Source organism: Herpailurus yagouaroundi, unplaced genomic scaffold (genome assembly GCF_014898765.1).
Source record: "Herpailurus yagouaroundi ecotype Mexico unplaced genomic scaffold, PumYag 159, whole genome shotgun sequence".
In the NCBI taxonomy this organism is placed as follows: domain Eukaryota; kingdom Metazoa; phylum Chordata; class Mammalia; order Carnivora; family Felidae; genus Herpailurus; species Herpailurus yagouaroundi.
Genome location: NW_024412400.1, coordinates 2,008,955 through 2,027,652, shown reverse-complemented (window position 1 = coordinate 2,027,652; position 18,698 = coordinate 2,008,955). Strand labels below are relative to the sequence as shown.

The 18,698-nt window shown below is 42.8% G+C and overlaps 1 long non-coding RNA gene across 2 annotated transcripts; it reads right to left on the bottom strand.

The window, feature by feature from the left end:
• Positions 1–1,592: 1,592 nt before the first annotated feature.
• On the bottom strand, positions 1,593–18,692 carry LOC121033424 (uncharacterized). Of its 2 annotated transcripts, none has more exons than XR_005791886.1 (3): positions 18,542–18,692; positions 7,120–7,245; positions 1,593–2,861 (listed from the first exon to the last, which is right to left on the bottom strand). It is a non-coding gene; the product is annotated as an uncharacterized LOC121033424 (long non-coding RNA). The 2 variants fall into 2 exon arrangements; XR_005791887.1 differs by lacking the exon at positions 1,593–2,861 and adding an exon at positions 4,174–4,291.
• Between the last annotated feature and the right edge of the window lie 6 nt (positions 18,693–18,698).

Here is an 18,698-nt window from a genome sequence, read left to right as displayed (position 1 = left end):
TGTCTGTGAAAAGTCCAAAGTCCACCCAAAAGTTTCTGAACTTTTCTGAGACACCTGGGTTTTGAATCCCTGCCCCTGCTGCTGATTTACAGAAAGTGGCTGTCACTTTATTTCCAGCCTAGTGTCCATTCAAATGTGGAATTCATGTTGGAGTACCTTTTTCTTTATTTTTGCCCAAACTATTCACTTAAAGCTTTACCTACAAAATAGCCCTTTTAATCAAAGGATTTAGAAAAGAGAGAGGATATTTTTGCATAAATGCGAACCACTTAAAACGGAGTATTAGATTTCCCTATTTTTAGCAGTCCTACTGGACACTGTGCAATATTCTGTGGCCACCTTCTGCTCGTCTCTCCCCCTCTTCTCTTCTCGGGTCTCCTCGTCCCCTAGTTTCCCATAATCACATATAAACACAGCACTTGTAAACATTCCGTGCTACTTAAATGTGTACACGAGAAATGGAATGAGCTTAGACCCTCCCTGAGAGTCTATTGTTTACATTCAAAATATTTTGCTTTGGTTAAGGTATTTCAGAGTTCACGCATTCAAAAAGATGTCTGGCTACACTCCAATCCCTAGAAAATCCATAGACTAGTCTATACTGTCCAACTTGTTTTCTTGGTTGTAGAGAGAGAAAGTTGGTTTTCTGCCTAAAATCTGACCAAGGACTCTAATGGCCTGGATCATTAAGTAGGATCTCTTGGAATAACCACTGAAGGTTCGAAAATTGAATTAGCATACCTGGCCTCATCTATATTTTGTTATGTCCAGATTTCTCCTGGTCATATGGAGTCAGAAGGTCAAACACTGATCATAGTTTTCTTAACAGTGAAGTAATGAATAATGATCAGCCTTAACGTCTCACTTCGGTACTGGAAATTCACTTCTCAGTGTTATTTGTGCACTAAGAAGTAATTGCCTTTTACTGATCACCTATGATAACCAGGCACTTTAATAATATAGATTATCTCTAATCCTTGCAACAACCATAGACAGGTTGCAGATGAGAAGGTGGAGCTTTTTTTCTACGTAGGTTATGCAAATTGCCCAAGGTCATACAGCTAGCTTGGCAAAAGTGGGATTTGAACACAACTGTATTCGATTCTGAAATCCCCACTCTTACCTTCGTACCATGTTGCCTCTTGTATACCCTGTAAACATTTCTTCCTATTAAATTAGGGTTAAGTTCTAGAAAGGCAGACTCTAATGTTGACACTCTGTGTCCAGGTATGAGAAAGAAACCATAAGTAACCTCTTGAACACCTTCTGACTGCACACCTTAGGTCACTGTATTATGGTTCTATGTTTATAGGTCTATCCCTTCCTCTGGAGAATAAGTTTCCAGGGGTCTTGCCATTCTGTGTATTGCTAATGTCTACTACAGTACCTATTCCAGTGCCTGGCACATAATGGGCACTCAATAAATTTCTGATGAAAGAATGAATGAGATACTGTCCATGGTATTGGGGACACTGCGTTTCCCACAGCCCACCTGGATGAACACCTGCTCATCTTTCTTGAATCAGTACCATCATCTCGTCTGTAGAGTCCTCTTTGTAACTTGGTCCAGTCCCTCCGCCCAAGACTCTCTCCCTTGTGCTTACACCATAGCCTGAACGGTTGTCTCTTACTAATTATGGCTCCTTAATGCAACCATTGTCCGGCAGATCCCTCTCTCCCACTAGTCTGAATATCCTTGAGGACAGAGACCATGTTTTTCTGTGTTGTTAACTCTGCTGCCTTGGGAAGTACCTGGTTCTATGAAGTACCTATGTCTGATGAATTAATCATATACCCCAATCTGTTGAGTTTAACTCATCAGAGGATCCCAAGAAGAGAGCATGACAAGGGTCACGTTAATGCTCTGAGGAGAATAGGGAACTTGTCAAGGGATTGCACACGTCTCTCCTTATCATCTTTTTTTTAGGGCAATGACCATGTCCTTTTATGTTTTCCTATAGCTGGTAGCTAGTACAGTGCCTAGCACACAGTAGGCATTTAATTAAGCTTTGATGAATGGAAGGAGGAATGAATGAGTGTAAAAGCAAAACATACCAGCCAATGTCGAATTTCAAACCTGATGGATCTGAAGCCGCCTCACAAATCATCTGCCACCAGCCTGAAGCCACATAACCCCCAAATCACTGCACAATGTAGCATTTACATGCAGGCCGCCTTTGGGGCTATGGAGGTTGTGGGCTGGTCCTGAGTAAACACAGGCTGCACTGAAGAACCATTGTGGGCACTGGTAGTTCTTTCAAGTTCCTCTGGGGTCTGAAGTTGATTTGCAGCTGGAGGCAAGTCCCTGCCAAGCCCCCCACCCCCCCACCGACATTTTTGGCAATTGAATTATTAACTAAAAGAAAATCATCCAGGGTGTAGCCGTTAGCACTGGGCTGCTGATGCTAGGGAATTTTTATTTTGTTTACTCAGAGTGTTTGCACCTAATCTAATGAAAAGTAGGAATGAGCCCACAGAAAGCAATTCAGAAACCCTGGCCCCAGAGGAAGACAGTCTTTGGACTTGGCGGGAAGGCCATTCCAGGCGGCCAAGGAGGCGGCTGCAGGGCTACCCCTCAGGGTGAGGCTTGTTCCCAGGGGAGTATTACCCACAGGTTGCTGCTGTGCTGGGTTTTCAGGGACCCTGGGAGGGCTCCGGCGCTCCAATCTCCTAAATATCTCCGGGAGTCCCTGGTTTGAATCCTGCAGCTTTCACGGAAGACTGATCCTATTGAGATTCACATGCCACTGAGAGGGACCACTCGGGAAAGGAGTCAGCAGAACTGAGTTCAAGTCTGACTTTTGAAACTTCGTATCCATACTGGAGACATCACTTTACATCTTCCGTCTCAGTTTGTTTGCCTATAAAATAGACATGATAAGGCCACCTGACGTACAGGGTTTTTAGATCGGATTACTTGGTAAATCAAAAAACTTTCTACAGATAAAATGATTATCCATAATAATTTCTAATAATACGTGGTACTTTAGCTCATTGCCTTGCTCTGCCAACTACTTGAGGGCAAAGGCTGTGACTTCCTTTACACCTGCAGCTTCTAGCTCAGTACGTGGCACAGAAGGTGCCCAATAAAGGGTAGGAGAGCTGAGCAAGGACAAATTTGTGGTAGCAGGAAGGCTAAATATACGCCAATCTCCTATCATGTCTGACATCAAGAGCCTCACTTCCTTAAAGATCACAGAGGAACTGCTGAACCACACCCTCTTGCTCTGGGAAAGCGGGGCATCTCTTGGTCAAGTTTCCAGTGTGGCCCTCAGCCATTAAACAAGACGACTGCTATTCTGGGGGCCGTTCATTCATCCTAGACCTCCTCCAGATAGTCCGCGTGTTATCAATAGACTCTTTTGGAACCACTGGTATGCCTGTACTTGTTGAGCTGTGCACCCAAACCTTTGTTTCCACAAGAATGGTCTAATGATGTGACATGTTAAACATCCCGCATCTTAGCCCATATGTTGATTCTGCGTCTTACCGAAGTGTAGGAAAGGCATGGATATTTTAACATTTGCTTCAAAAAACAGTGCGACAGAAGGGCCCAAGATGCCTAGCCATCAGAAGGCTGGATTCCCCTCTTAGTCTGCCATCAACTTGCTGGGTTAATTATTCCGTTGCCCTGCATTTGTTGTTCAGTGAACCCCAGCAAGGGAGAGATGGGTGGGTCCCGTGGCCTCTGTCCTCATGCGTGGTGGTTCTTTGTGTTTGGAGTGCCTCCTGTTGGCCAGGCTGGAGCCTCTATCCCCACACTCCCAAAGTTGTCAGATTGTGGGACCAAATGCTGGCCCTGCTGGAAAGAGTTGGCATGGAGTTGTCTTGGTCCTGTCACACAAGGCTGTCTGGAAGGGCGAGGGGACTTCAACACGAGGACAGAGGTTTGTGTAAGCTGTCCAAGAGCTGAGAAAAGAGCTATGAGCGATCCCCAAAGAGAGAGGCCTCCACAGGGACATGGGAGCCAAAACAGGAGGAGAGAAGACGATGCCAAGCAAGACCGTGTATTTGATCAAGTGTCTAGTGCCACTTTCTGAAACAAAACTATTTGTAAATTTAAGTGTGGTGGGACCTTTACCTTAAAGTGGAAAACAAATCATGGACCCACAGGGAGCTGAGGGACAGGGACAATTATCTCCATTAAATAATGTTCAGAGGAACAGTGGGAGGTAAAGACAAACATGTGCTTTTATCGCAATCCAAATATTCCTTTTGTTCAACATACCAACTCATCTTCTTTCAATATTTGTTATTCATCTGAGGCTTCAGTCTGAAGATGTGTGTCAAGCTATGTGCAAATATTGTCTCATTTTAATATCATGTAACAGAAGCTAAAACCACTCATTGCCGAGTTAGCAAATCAACAATAACTAAGTCATCCACAAATGACAGTACAGATACATTAATAGGAAAATACACGAGACGGTTTTCCAGGCACATAACTAGAATTGACTTGGACCCACATAGGGAGTCAGCAAAAGGAGAGGGATTAATTTTGTGTCTCTCTTACTTTCTACAGTGGGTAGCAGAGTGCCGAACAGAGAAACAAAAGGGTTCTGCCCCTCGGTAGTACTATGACCACGAGCAAATTAATGAGCTTCTATTCACTCACTCACTCACTCACTCACTCACTCATCCAATGAACAAGTGATAGGAAAACAAGAAGTCAAGAAGCAGTCTCAAGGAACATTCCAGTTGGAGGAGGTTGACTGCCAAAGTCCAGGGATGAAGCTGGATTGGGATTAAGAGGGGACAGCCACAGCGTGGGAGATGCTGCATGGGTACGTAGCCCCAGCAGACATTGACTTAATGCCAGACTAAACCCTGCAGAAAAAGATCCCTGCTCTGAGAAGGTTTGCATTATTTACATCTTAGATCGCTAGTCACGCCCTGTTTACCTTCTATGCCATCCATGAAAAGGTGGCCAAGCTTGCTTTAATTTATTAGAAAGGGTAGGAAAACCTTTGGGAGAATAACTAGAAGCCCACTGTTTTTCATTATATTATATTTTAAGACAGCACATTTTCTTGTCTACTGACTTTTAAGAGGGCCCTGCAAAATAGTCTGTGTATGAAGAAATGGGCAGATAAAAGAATTGTTCTGTAGCTATTTGGACTTGGTTTTTAAGGAACTTCATCTTCATTCATATGAAAAAACAAAACAATTCTTAACTTCAGCTTCCAGGTCCCACAAAAATGCACAATGTTTGCTTACAAAGCAAAAGGGAAAAACAGATGGAAAGAATGACTCAGTATTCAGAGGAAAAGATTCTGTTATCAGTGAACAGATTATACGGATTGATTAGCTGGTGATATTGGCCAAATTACTGAGGAAAAAATGGAGGAGGAGGAGGATGTTTTGAAATGCTACACAGAAAAAGTTACCGTAAACACAGTATGTTAGGGGCGCTTGGCTGTTGCAGTGGGTGGGACATGAGGCTCTTGGTCTCAGGGCTGTAAGGTGGAGCCCCACATTGGGGGCACACATTACTTAAAAAATAAAATCTTAAAAAACATAAACACAGTATGTTAAATATAGTCCCCAAATGCCAAAGAAGTTGTCTGGAAAAGTGACGCTCCCTTACCTAAAGGTTTTCTGTTCTTACTACAAAATGCCCTTTCCACCAGTATAGCTACTCATTTTTCAAATGTTTAATTATGCAACTCAAAACAAATTCATTCACCTTATAACATAATGAAAATGTTGTATAAAATCCGAGGTACCCTTTGACTACTAATCATGTCAAAAGGCAAACCCTTACGACCCTCCCTGTCCATCATTCTGAGTTTGGTGGGTATTATTCAGAAAAGATTGAGGAAGATCTGTATGTTTTAATATGGAAGCCTGTGCCATACTTGTTGAGAAAACAAAGACATTTACTGAGTACAGTTATGATATCACTCATGTAATAAATTAAAATGTACTCAATACCAATACCACCTATGCCTATTTATCTATAGCATATCTATCTATCTATCTATCTATCTATCTATCTATCTATCTATCTATCTATCTATCTGTATTTATAGCTATGATATCTACCTCTATCTGTGGGACATAAACAGGAAATGTTTAAGGGAGTTTTCATTTCTGGTAATGGTGAAATAAGTTAGATTAGTCTCTTTCTGAAGCACAAGAACAGTTTAAAAACTTGCATAAAATTTGGTAATGGCTACTCAAAGGCATCACACAGCTAATAACATAGCAAATAATTGAATTGAATAAATAAATTAACTGGGGAGAAGGAACAACTCTTTCTTTTCTTTCTTTAATGTTTATTTTGAGAGAGAGAGAGAGAGGCAGAGCACGAGCAGGGGAGGGGCAGAGAGAGAGGGAGACACAGAATCCGAAGCAGGCTCCAGGCTCTGACCAGTCAGCACAGAGCCTGATGCGGGGCTCGAACTCACAAACTGAGAGATCACGACCCAAGCCAAAGTTGGACGCTTAACCGACTGAACCACCCAGGCCCCCAAGGAACAACTCGTTCTTGCAGAAGAATGTCAATAATAAATGCAAAAGGAGTGAGGGAGGAGAAAAACCACCATCACAGTTAGAACACCACCGTCACACTAGCTGTGAGAATATCTGCCCATAAATACTATAATTAGTTGGCAAACGTTTCAGGAGAAAAACAATATTTGCATATCTTCAAAGTATGTCTCCACAAGATATGTATTAACTACAAAGGGAAATGTCACTATACAGTGGAGAAACCTGGCCAACACCACCCGCACCAAATGATCAGCTTTAACGTCACCTCAGTAAGACTCACTTTAAAAAAAATTTTTTTTTAAAGAGAGCATGAGCAGGGAAGGGGCAGAGAGAGAGAGGCACAGAATCTAAGGCAGGCTCCAGGCTCTGAGCTGTCAGCACAGATCCCAACGCGGAGCTCGAACCCACGAACCACGAGATCGTGACCTAAGCCAAAGTCAGATGCTTAAATGACTGGGTGCCGCTCACGTCACCCCAATAAGACTTATTGACATGAACTCTCTTCTGCCATGCACTGAGGAGGAACCACAGGCTTTGTTGTATTCTTCCCCAAAATCTACGACTTCAATAGAATCACGAGAAAGTATCAGACAAACACAAATTGAGGAATGTTCTCAAAAATACCTGATCAGTACTCTTCAAAAAGTGTGAAGGTCATGAAAGGTTGGAGATGACTGAGGGACTGTCACAATTTGGAGGACACCGAAAAGGCAGGTCAAGGAAATGCAACGTGAGGTCCTGGATTTGATGCTGGAACAGAAAAAGGACATCGGTGAAAAACCGGTGAAATCTGAATAAAGCTGCAGTTCAGTTAATAGTAAGGTAGCAGCGGTAATTTCTTAGTTTAGATAATTGCCCGCTGGTTGTGTAAGACGTCAGCATTAAAGGGAAAGATGCGACAACTCTGTCCTATCTTTGCAACCCTTCAGAAGTCTAAAAATCATTTTAAAAAATGTAAAATCACTACAAAATGTGAAGAGTCAGCTGTGAGAGAAAAAAAAAACTAAAAAAGATTTTGAAAATACAACACATGGCTGTTGGAATTTGCAAAAACCCAAATAGATGGGTTGAATAACAGACTGGACACGGCCAAAGAATCATTAGAGAACCGAAGGTCAAGCTGAGAATATCTCTTGGGAGACAGCACGGTGAGATAAAAGATGGAAAATATGGGGGGGAGGGGGAAGATCAATCTTGTATTGCCTCATATGGCGAACAGACCCAGAAGTCCCACGGTGTGTCTAATAGAATCCTAGGAGGAGACAATGGAGAGTGACATCAGTGAGTGGTGGAATAGGAGTTTCTACCTCCTTCTCCCAAAGAACATAAACATTGGCCATCAGCCATGGATGAGAGTGCAGAAGTCCGGCACCGTTGGAGGAAAAAATACACATTTGGGATTAGATGCGCTGGAGAGGGTAAGAGGAACAGCTTCCCTTCACCTGTGTCGCCCACGTCTCTCCTACGGGGGCACAGCTCAGTGCAAGAGAAAACTTCCCAGCCGGTGATTTCTCCCATGGGAGAGAGTGAGAGCGTGTGAGCGGCTGTGGAGAGGCCGCTCCTTTCCCGCTCCGTCCAGAATCCCGAGGCCTGCTCTACAGCTCGGGTCGCTGGGGCACAAAGAGGCTGGCAGAACCGAAGGCGGGACACTCCACGGCACAGAAGCCACTGGCTGCCTTGCGGACTCCGCTGGGGAGCCTGCCCACACGTGGCTGGGGATGACTCACTTGTGGATCCCCCCACCTGGGCTGTAGGTATCCTCCCGACCCTACCCCCACTCCACATACCGCCCCCCTCCAGACCAGCACCCCACCCCACGGCTTCCTCCCTATGTGCACCCCCAGGGGCGGTCAGTGCGAGCCTTCGCGAATGGCTGGCGAAAGCCAGGCCGGCCAGATCACTTTTGCATTCGGTGAGGAAAGCTTGATGACCCTTAGCGCTTTGCCACTTCGCTAGAATTGATGTGCTAACACTAATGGTGAGGATTTTCACACCTGTGTGTATAAGTGAGCCTGCCTTCTGCTTAGTGGCTACTGTTTTGCTGTCTACGTGGGTCTAACTTTCGTGACAAGATTCTTCCAAACTCACAACATAAGTTAGTGTTCCATGGTTTCTGGGCTCTGCAATATTTTATATAAGATAGCATTTTTCTCTTCCCTGGAGTTTTTGGCAAAACCTGTCTGTAACATCATTTGATACATTTGGGAAGTTTCCTAGATTTTTCCATTTCTCACGTGGTTAGTTGCCTTTTTATGTTTTCTACATTTCCTTTACTTTTTTTTTTTTTGAAGTTTACAATTTATTTTTGAAATTTACAACTTTAGAGAAAAATGACTATTTTCATCTGAGGTTTCAAATTTATTAGTGCAAAATTATTCCTGGTATTATCTATTGTTTTTCTCACAAAATGCCTGTAATGTTTTTACGTGCACTTTCTCCCTTAAAAAAAAATTTTTTTTATGTTTATTTAGTTTTGAGAGACAGAGACAGACTGAGTGCAAGTGGGTGAGGGGCAGAGAGAGAGGGAGACACAGAGTCCCAAGCAGGCTCCAGGCTCTGAGCTGTCAGCACAGAGCCCAATGTGGGGCTTGAACCCGCGAACCGTGACCGTGAGATCATGTCCCGAGCTGAAGTCGCATGCCCAACCAACTGAGTCACCCAGGCACCCCCACCTCCCTTTTTGACTTGATCAATATTATCAGGAGTTAACTATTTTACTAATTTTCTCAAAAAAAAAACACATTCTGGTTCTCTTCAACTCTATTTTTCTCCCTGTGATGAATTTCTGATTTTTTTTTTAATTAAGAGACTTTAATATTTTAGAGCTCTTTTGTTTACAGAAAAATTGAGCAGATGGCACAGAGTTCACATATATTTTCTATCTCCTGCCCAACCCCACCCCACCCCAGGCCATTCCCTCACAATTTCCCCTATTCTGAACATCTTGCATTACTGTGGTACATTTGTTACCACCAATGAACCAATACATTATGATTAACTAAAGTCTGTAGGTTACATTAGGGTTTAGTCTTTTTTTTTTTTTTTTTTCCAATTGGGGTATGGTTGACACACAAGTTACATTAGTTTCAGGTGTGCGACACGGTGATTGGGCAAGTCTATACTTTATGCTGTGCTCACCGTGAGTGTGGCCACCCTCTGTCACTACACAATGCTGTGTTCCCTATACTGTAACCTTCCCTGCCATGACTTACTCATTCTGTAATTGGAAGCCTGTACCTCCCATTCCCTTTCACTTATTTTGCCCATCCCCCCCCTCCTCCCCCCTCGCAACCACCTATTTGCTCTCTTTATTTACATGTCTGTTTCTGCTCTTTGGCTGGTTTATTTTGTTTAGATTCCACATATAAGTGACACCGTTTGGTATTTGTCTTTCTGTGTCTGACTTACATCACTTAGCATAATAAAGGTGTCTCTCTTTGTACTGTGTAGTTCTAAGGGTTTGACAAATGGATGACATCTGTCCACCATCACAGTACCGTATGGAATCATTTCACTGCACTAAAAATCCCCTGTGCTCCCCCGCACTCCCGACAACCATTGATCTTTTAACTGTCTTTACTCTTTTGCGTTTCCCAGAATGTTATGTACTTGAAGTCTTACAGTACGTAAGCTGTCAGATTGGTTTCTTGCACTTACCAATAGACAGTAAAGATTCTTTGATGTCTCCTCATGGTTTGACAGGTCATTTGCTGTTATGCTAATAATATCCCATTGAAGAGATGTAACAGTACCATTCATTCATCTACTGAAGTATATCTTCGTTGCTTCCAAGTTTGGGCAATAATGAATAATTATGCAGGTTTTTGTGTGAACATACACTTTTGACTCGTTTTGGTAAATACCAAAGAGTAGAATTGCTGGGTCATATGGTAAGAGTATGTTTAGTTTTATAAGAAACTGCTAACCTGGGGTCGCCAGGCCCAGTTGGTTAAGCATCCGACCTCGGCTCAGGTCATGATCTCACGGTTCATGAGTTCAGGCCCCGCGTCGGGCTTGGTGTGGACAGCTCAGGGCCTGGAGCCCACTTCGGATTCTGGGTCTCCCTCTCTCTCTGCCCCTCCCCTGCTCATGTTCTGTCTCTCAAAAATAAACATTAAAAAAAAAACCAACACAAAAAAACCCTGCTAACCTGTCTTCGAAGTGGCTTTACCACTTTACGTTCCCAACAGTTCCTGTTGCTCTGCATCTCCATTAGCCTTTAACCATTCTACTAGGTATACAGTGGTATTTCATTGTTTTAATTTGCAATTCCTGTATGGCATATGATGTTGAGCATCTTTTCATAAGCTTATTTGCCTTCTGCCTGTTAGGTCTTCAATTTATGGTTATGTTTTGTCATTTGTCTAATTTTATTGTACCATGGTCAGTGAATAGAGTCAGTAGGGTTTTTTAAAGAATTTCAAACAACATCCTTGATGTCCCACTATGATTAATTTTGGGCAGGGATATCATGTTGCACAACTCTGGGGGTACTAATTCTGTCCTAATTTATGTGACTAATGCCCTTTATGGTTGCATAGTATGGAGGCTTTGTAGCTCTCCATGGTGGCCCTTCCTGATTAAGGGAACATTTTGTGTATTTGAAAAAATGTGCATCTCAGTCACATTTGTCAATTTTTGTGATATGTAATTTAAAGCTCTGTTGTTAACGGAATAACATTGAGAGTCCAGAAATAAACCTATACATCTGTGGTCTGCTGATATTCAAAAGGGTGCCAAGACCATTCAATGGGGAAAAAGGACAGTCTTTTCAAGAAATGATGTTGGGAGAACTGGATGTCAAGATGCAAAAGAATGAAGTTGGACCCTTAGCTCAGGTCATGTGCAAAAATTAACTCAAAATAGATCAGAGATCCAAATGTAAAAGCTAAAAACTCTTAGAAGAAAACACAGAGATAAATCTTCATGACCTTGGATTTGACAAAAGATCCTTAAAATATGATACCAAAAGCACCTACAACAAAAGAAAACAGGACAGCTACCTTGATTAGAAATGAGCAGGGGTGCCTGTGGATTAAGCGTCTGACTTCGGCTCAGGTCATGATCTCACGGTCCGTGAGTTTGAGCCGCATGTTGGGCTCTGGGCTAACAGCTCAGACCCCAAAGCCTGCCTTGGGTTCTGTGTCTCCCTCTCTCTGTGCCCCTCCTCTGCTTGTGCTCTGTCTCTATCTGTCTGTCTGTCTGTCTCTCTCCCAAAAAGAAATAAACATTGAAAAAAAAAGAAAGAAATGAGCAAAGGATATAAATAGATATTTCTCCAAGGGAGATATAAAAAACCAGTAAGTGCCAGTAAGCACTTGAAAAGAGACTCGGCCATCATTAGTCATCAGGAAAATGTAAATTAAAACCACAGTGTAGGGGGCCTGGCTGGCTCAGTTGGAGCATGCAACACTTGAACTTGGGGTTGTGAGTTCAAGACTCATCTTGAAGAGTGAATTGTACTTACAATATTTTTTAAAAACTTAAGGGGCACCTGGGTGGCTCAGTCGGTTAAGCGGCCGACTTCAGCTCAGGTCATGATCTCGCGGTCTGTGAGTTCGAGCCCCGCGTCGGGCTCTGTGCGGACAGCTCAGAGCCTGGAGCCTGTTTCAGATTCTGTGTCTCCCTCTCTCTAACCCTCCCCATTCATGCTCTGTCTCTCTCTGTCTCAAAAATAAATAAACATTAAAAAAATTTTTAAAACTTAAAAAAAACCCCCACAATGAAATATCACTTCACACCCACTAGGATGATTAGAATCAAAAGTGAGATAATAACAAGTGTTGGGACATCTGAGTGGCTCAGTTGGTTGAGTGTCTGCCTCTTGAGTTTGGCTCAGGTCCTGATCCCAGGGTCATAGGATTGAGCCCTGCATGTTCAGCATGGAGACTGCTTAACATTCTCTCTCTCTCCTTACCTCTTCCTCTCCCCCACATGCATGCTCTCTCTCCCTCTCTCTCTAAAAAAAAAAAAAAAAAAAAAGAAAAAAAAAGAAAAGAAAAAAGAAAAGAAAAGAAAGAAAAAAGAAAAAATAACAAGTGTTGACATGGCTGTGGAGAAATTACAATCCTCATTCACTACAAGTAGAAATTAAAATGCGGTAGCCACTTTGGAAAACAAATGCTCCCCCAAATGCTTGATCATAGAGTTTGATCCATATGATCTAGCAATTTTACTCCTAGGCATATACCTAAGTCAGATGAAAACATGTGTCCCTACAAAAACTTGTCCAAGAATGTCCATAGGAGCATTACTCACAATAGCCAAAAGATGGAAACAACTGAAATGTCTGTCAATAGAGAAATGTATAAGCAAAAAGCGGTATGTCCATTCAGTGGAATATTATTTGGCCATAAAAAATAATGAAGTACTGATATATGCTACAACTTGGACGCATCTTGAAAATGTGCCAAGTTAAAGAAGCCAGTCACAAAAAGCCCAATTATATACATAAATACAGCCATATAAACTTTTAGGATAGGGAAATCTGTATATTGCACAATGGAATATTATTTGGTCTTTAAAAAGAAGGAAATCCTGCCATTTATGACCACACAAATGAGCCTGGAGGGCATAATGCTAACTGAAAGAAACCAGATGCAGAAAAACAAATACTGTATGATCTCACTTATATGTGGCATCTATCAGTGGTCAGATACGTAGAGGCACAGAATAGATGGTGGTTACCAGGGCTGGGGGTAGAGGCGAACGGAGAGATGTTGGTCAAGGGGCACAAAGTTTCAGTTATGCAAGATGAGTAAGTTCTGGAGAGCTAATGTGCAATAATGTGGTTCTAGTTAACGGTAACACATTGTGTACTTAAACTTTGCTAGGAGGGAAGATCCTACATGTTCTTAGCACATACACACACACACACACATACACACACACACACACACACACACACACACACACACACACACAGAACAGGAAATGGTAACTCTGAGGCAATGACTGTGTTAATTTACTCGATTGTTATGATTACTACACAATGTATACCTATATCAAATCAAATCATGAAGTTGTACATCTTAAATACATATTATGTTTAATTATCAATTATACACCAATAAAGCAGGGGGAAAAGTGAATGGGATTCAAAGAGAAAAGTTCAGGACCCAGAGGGATAGTTCATACTGATACAAAGATAAATGACCAGGAATATGTTAGAGTAGGAATGTATATGAGCTGAGGCACCTGGGTGGCTCAGTCAGGTAAGTGTCTGACTCTTGATTTTGGCTCAGGTCATGATCTCATGGTTTGTGGCTCTGTGCTGACAGTGTGGAGCCTGCTTGGGATTCTCTCTCCCCCCCTCTCTCTCTCTGCCCCTCCTCCACTCATGCACACACACACTCTCTCTCAAAATAAACATAAAAAAAGCATGTGTATGAGCCAACAACATAGCTTTAAAAAAAACAGCTTTATTGAGATATAATTTACATAGCATGCATTTCACTAATGTAAACTGTGCAAGTCAGTGGTTTTTAGTATATTCACAGATACGTGCCACTATCACCACAGTTTTAGAACATTTTCCTCACCTCAAAAAGAAACCTCATATTGTTTAGAAATCATCTCTGTACCCTGTCCACTTCTCCCCCAAGCCCTAAATGACAAATGCCATCACTACGGATTCTCTCCCTTCCCACAGGTTTCTGGTGTGGATCACTGAAGGTCACAGCTTTCCATTTCCAAACTGTTTTTGCAAAGGATTGTACTACTTGTCACATATGCTCACTGAAGTCTCTGTTCTGTTATCTCAGCAGCCAGCCAGGGGACAGAATGTATTTCCTTAAGTGCCTAAAGACAAAAAGAAAAGAAAAGAAAAGAAAAGAAAAAACCTTCCTGGGTCTTTGCATATTGGCTCTGAGCTAGGATGCACCTTTGATGCTAAGCCAAGCTGATGACAACTCTGCCTTAGCCTTCACTTCCTACTTAAATGTAGTCCAAAGATCAGTCAGAGCTATAAGTCTAGCGTCCTCTCAGGTCTTTTCTGAGTATGTGTCTGTCCCAGGGCATGCACACTGCCCTCCAGATCCCCCAGTGCACACGGTAGTCCTTTACTGATCTTGTCTCCCCAGAACCTTCCTCCTCAGACTTCTCGTACCCAGGCCTTTGGGCCTGTCATGCTATTTGCTTCACCCTTCATTCCTTACCCCAGTCAGCAACAGGTAGCATATGTCTTTAAATGCTTCTGTCGGATGCCACACAGAAAGCTACTCCAACCTGAGGCAAAATAACGATCAGTCTCTGCACTGGTCCCTTAAGGAACCACCAGACAGGTCAAATTCACGACCACAGTTTTGGAGAATGATGTCCATGTTGCTTTCCGTGGCACCGATACATTGTACCAGGAACATGGGCCATTGTCCACAAGGCTGCTGATGAGCTCAGGAATAAAGGATGCTAGGCAGGCAAGCAAAAACTACACAGTGCCTCCTACCAAAATTCAGCTGCTTCTCCCCCCATGAGGTGCTCGTGACTTGACACATGTATTTGATTGGATTCCGGAGTTCCAAAAATGTTGCCTGTGTCAGTTTTTGGCTAGCTGGATTCTTTCTGAGAAGACCAGTTCTTGCAAGGGACCCATTCTTGGAGCTCTCTACTCTGCTGATTCCAAGTCACTTCTCTTGAAAGTACTTTGGAAAACACTTTGCCACCATGTGGTAAATCTAAAGGTATACAAACCAGGAATTCTACTGCTTGTTGTTTACCCTAGATCAGTGATTCTCAACAGGGGGCAGTTCTTCTCCAGTAACATATGGAAACGCTTGGAAACATTTTTGGTTTAAACAACTGGGGCCATGCCACTGGCCAAGGTTAAGAAATTGCCAAGGTTAAGAAACCCTCATCCAGAGAAATGAGTACTCCCGTGCACAAGGAGAAATGCTCATAATTGCATTGTTTTAAAATAGTCCTGGGGTGGAGCACCTGGGTGGCTCAGTCGGTTGAGCGTCTTGACTTCGGCTCAGGTCATGACCTCCTGGTTCGGGAGTTCCAGCCCCGCGTCGGGCCCTGTGCCGACAGCTCAGACCCTGGAGTCTGCTTCGGATTCTGTGTCTCCCTCTCTCTCTGCCCCTCTCTCTCTCAAAAAATGAATAAACAATTGGGAATGGAAACTGGTGCAGCCACTCTGGAAAACAGTATGGAGGTTCCTCAAAAAATTAAAAATAGAACTACCCTACGACCCAGCAATTGCACTACTAGGCATTTATCCACGGGATACAGGTGTGCTTTTCGAAGGGACACATGCACCCCCATGTTTATAGCAGCACTATCCATAATAGCCAAAGTATGGAAAGAGGCCAAATGTCCATCAATGGATGAATGGATAAAGAAGATGTGGTATATATACATATGTGTATATATACATATATATACACACAATGGAGTATTACTCGGCAATCAAAAAGAATGAAATCTTGCCATTTGCAACTACGTGGATGGAACGGGAGGGTATTATGCTAAATGAAATGAGTCAGTCAAAGAAAGACAAATATCCTATGATTTCACTCATATGATGACTTTAAGAGACAAAACAGATGAACACAGGGAAGGGAAACAAAAAGAATATAAAACCAGGGAGGGGGGCAAAACATAAGAGACTCTTAAATATGGAGAACAAACACAGGGTTGCTGGAGGGGTTGTGGGAGGGGAGATGGGCTAAATGGGTAAGGGGAACTAAGGAATCTACTCCTGAAATCATTGTTGCACCATGTGCTAACTAAATTGGATGTAAATTATAAAAAAATAAATAAATCATAGAAAGTAAAAAAAAAAAGAAAAAACATTATAAATATAATATAAATATAAATAAATGAATAAATGAATGAATGAATAAATGAATGAATGAATGAATGAATGAATAAATAAATAAATAAATAAATAAATAAAAAAAAATAGTCCTGGGAACCTGGGTGGCTCACCTGGTTAAGCGGCTGACTTCAGCTCAGGTCATGATCTCACAGTTCATGGGTTCGAGCCCCGTGTCGGGCTCTGTGCTGACAGCTCAGACCCTGGAGCCTGCTTCAGATTCTGTGTCTCCCTCTCTCTTTGCCCCCCCCCCCCACACTCATGCTGTCTCTCTCTCTCTCTCTCTCTCTCTCAAAAATAAACACTTAAAAAATGAAATAAAATAAAATAAAATAGTCCTAAACAGTAAATAACCGAAACAACCTAAATGCCTATCAACAGTGGAATGGATATATTCTTGTGTACACATTCAGTGGAATACATTATAGAAATGAGAATTAATGAATTATAAAATTATATAAAGAAGAGCAAGAAAGCGTTTTCTATAAATATTAAGATAGTGGTCGCTTGGAAAAGGGGGGGGCGGTTAACATTGGGAAAGGACACGAGTTCTTCGTTGCTTTTTACAATGTTCCATTTCTTGACCTAGGTGTTATTTACATAAGTGTTCACTTTTGAAAAACTGTACATTTATATTTTACTACTTATGTGAATATTTTATGTTAAAATAGATAAAACGTATCAGTAATTACAGTTTTTCTTCTTCTATCACACTCTCCATTTTGACAGGTCATGTTCTCTTTTGTATCTTCATCCAGTCTGAGGACAGATGTTCATTCATTCAATCAATCAATCATCAATATTTATTGAACATCCACTATAAGCCAGGAACTGTTCGAAACAGTAGGAACATAGAGAGGGAACAAGATAGACATCTTGCATTCCAGGGTGAAGAGACGGGCAGTAATTAATATACCAAAAATTATAAAAGATGATCTCAAGGGGTACTAGGTATTTTGAAAACAAGACGGTTATAAGAGAGGTTGACTGAGGTGAGAAAGTAACTGGGGTGAAATATTTCCGATTGAATGGTCAGGGAAGGCTTCGTTGAAGATGACATTTGAGGAGACAACCCACCTGTTTCAAGCAAAGAAGTGGGCAATGCGGAGATGTGGAGGAAGAATATTCCAAATAAGGGAAGCAGCTATTGCTGAATCTTAAGCAGGAAAGTGTCGGACACGATTGAGGAACCCGGGGAAATAAGGCGTGGCTAGTGTGGACTGGAAGGGGGAAGAGTGGTAGGAGATGAAGCGAGTCAGTGCAGGAGGCAAGACCCCCACCAGGAAGAGTTTGGATCTTTTTCCTAAGTGCCGTGAGAAGCCACTAAAACGCTGCTTTTGTGTAGGCTGTAGGAGAGAAGACAGGTGGCACAGAGACTAACTTGGGCAAGAGATGATGGTGACTGTGAGGTGGAGATAGTGACAAAAGGACAGATTCAGGTTTTATTGAAAGATAGATTCCAGAACGTGAGGAAAGGAGAGAATCGAGAATGATTCCTAGGTTTTGGTCCTGAACAACCAAGGGGGAAGTGGGAACTTTTGCCGGGATGACGAACACTGGAGAGTGAGTATGACATTTGGATCAAAAGTCTTATGTGGCCTATATTCAGTTTGAGATACCTGTTAGACATTCAAAGGGAGATGCCAGATTGGCTTTTGGACAAACCTCCATAGATTTAACGGGCTGGATGTGAGGCTATCGAAAGTTGCCTTCAACCATATTAAGCACATCCAACAAATTGCCAATTGATTTACTAACCTGGAGTAGACACACGCGACGGCATGCAAAGATGATGTTTATCCAAAAGAAGTAGCTTATAACAGTGCGTCCGGCTCGCTTCTATTTTCTTTTTAAGTCTATTTATTTTGAGAGAGAGAGAGAGAGAGAGAGAGAGAGAGAGAGCGAGCGCGCATGAGCAGGGGAAGGGCAGAGAGAGAATCCCAAGCAGGCTCCATGCTGCCAGCGCGGAGCCCAACACGGGGCTCGAAACCACCAACCACGAGGTCATGCCCTGAGCTGCAACCAAGACTCAGAGGCTTAGCCGACAGCCACCCGGGCGCCCCTGGTTTGCTTCCATTGCTAAGAATACAGTATATTATAACGCACACTTCACTGGAAGCAGATAAACGAGGAGAGAAGCAGGGGTTATGTGCGCGGGGAGTCAGCGTGGCTTTATTCTTACTTAATTCTTGCTCTCGTTAGTTGCAAAAGCCCTTCACAACCGCGCATTACCTGTGTAATCTGCCTCCGAAACAAAGCAGCTCCACCAAAGTCTCTTCCAGCGGGGCGGCCGGTCAGGTGAGGGGCGTCCAGGTGACCAGGGCGACGGGGCCCCACGCCCGGGGTGAAAGGCCAAGAGGCCTCGCGCCGAGGACCCGGGCGCCGGCCG